Source organism: Micromys minutus, assembly GCF_963924665.1.
Source record: "Micromys minutus genome assembly, chromosome: 12".
Classification (NCBI taxonomy): domain Eukaryota; kingdom Metazoa; phylum Chordata; class Mammalia; order Rodentia; family Muridae; genus Micromys; species Micromys minutus.
In genome coordinates, this window is record NC_137981.1 from 16,030,498 (window position 1) to 16,031,485 (window position 988).

A 988-nucleotide genomic window follows, 5' to 3' on the forward strand; every position below is an offset into this window, starting at 1 on the left:
CTGTTTCCAAAATAATCTCTTGTTATGCAGGGAGTACAGTTCTTCCCATTCATGATTTCAGTAGTTGCTTCCCTAACTGCAGAGGCATTTCATTTACTTGTAACCCTGAGAGCAGCTTTGCATTAGAGGTGTGTGTTTTCCCTCGCAGGAGTGGGACTGTTACAACACGAATGTAACCATGTATTTTTGTGAATGGGAGTTGGCATGTCAAATGCATCTTACAGGAAAATAGTGTGACAGTCTTAATATTTGTTTTCTAAAGTTATACCATGGGTTATTTTTGTGAACAGCCTGATGTTTGGGATCTTTTTCTCAAAAATAAACAATTCCTTATTAAACCAGGAATTTTGAGGAAAGAAAATTTTTTAATTACAATTATTTACTTAATTTTTTTAATAGCAACCTCCACAAATTGTTAGGTTGTATTAAATGCAATTTTCTTGAGTTATCATGCATACCGATATATATGAATAAAAGTCATTTTGAGACCAATGTTAATTTTAAATATTTTTGACATGGAGTGCTTGATGGATTTAGTTACTTTATTGGATTCTCATCCTGTGCCTCAAATTACTCAAATAGGAAAGCATTTGTCCTTACTGATTTATATGGCATTTGCCTTTCTAAGAACTGAGACTATAATGAGTTATGATTATTCATGTGAAGTACCCTTTTCTTAGCTTTTACCCTCTTTCTTCATTAGTTTGACACATCTTGGAACATTGTGCTACATAAGACTCAACATAAGGTTAAGGATATAAACAGACTGTGGGACTTGTTTATTTTCTATAGCAGGCTTTCTATATATACAGATCCTATTCTGTATATGGTCCAAGTTTGTGCTTTCATACTATGCATTGTAGGCAAAAGTTCCATTTTTATGTAACTGATGATAGTACTAAGTAGAGGCTGAACTAGGGACTACCTTTGCTTCTGGTGCATAATAAGAAAATGGCTTTTCTATTATGGCCCTCTACAGCACCTCCCC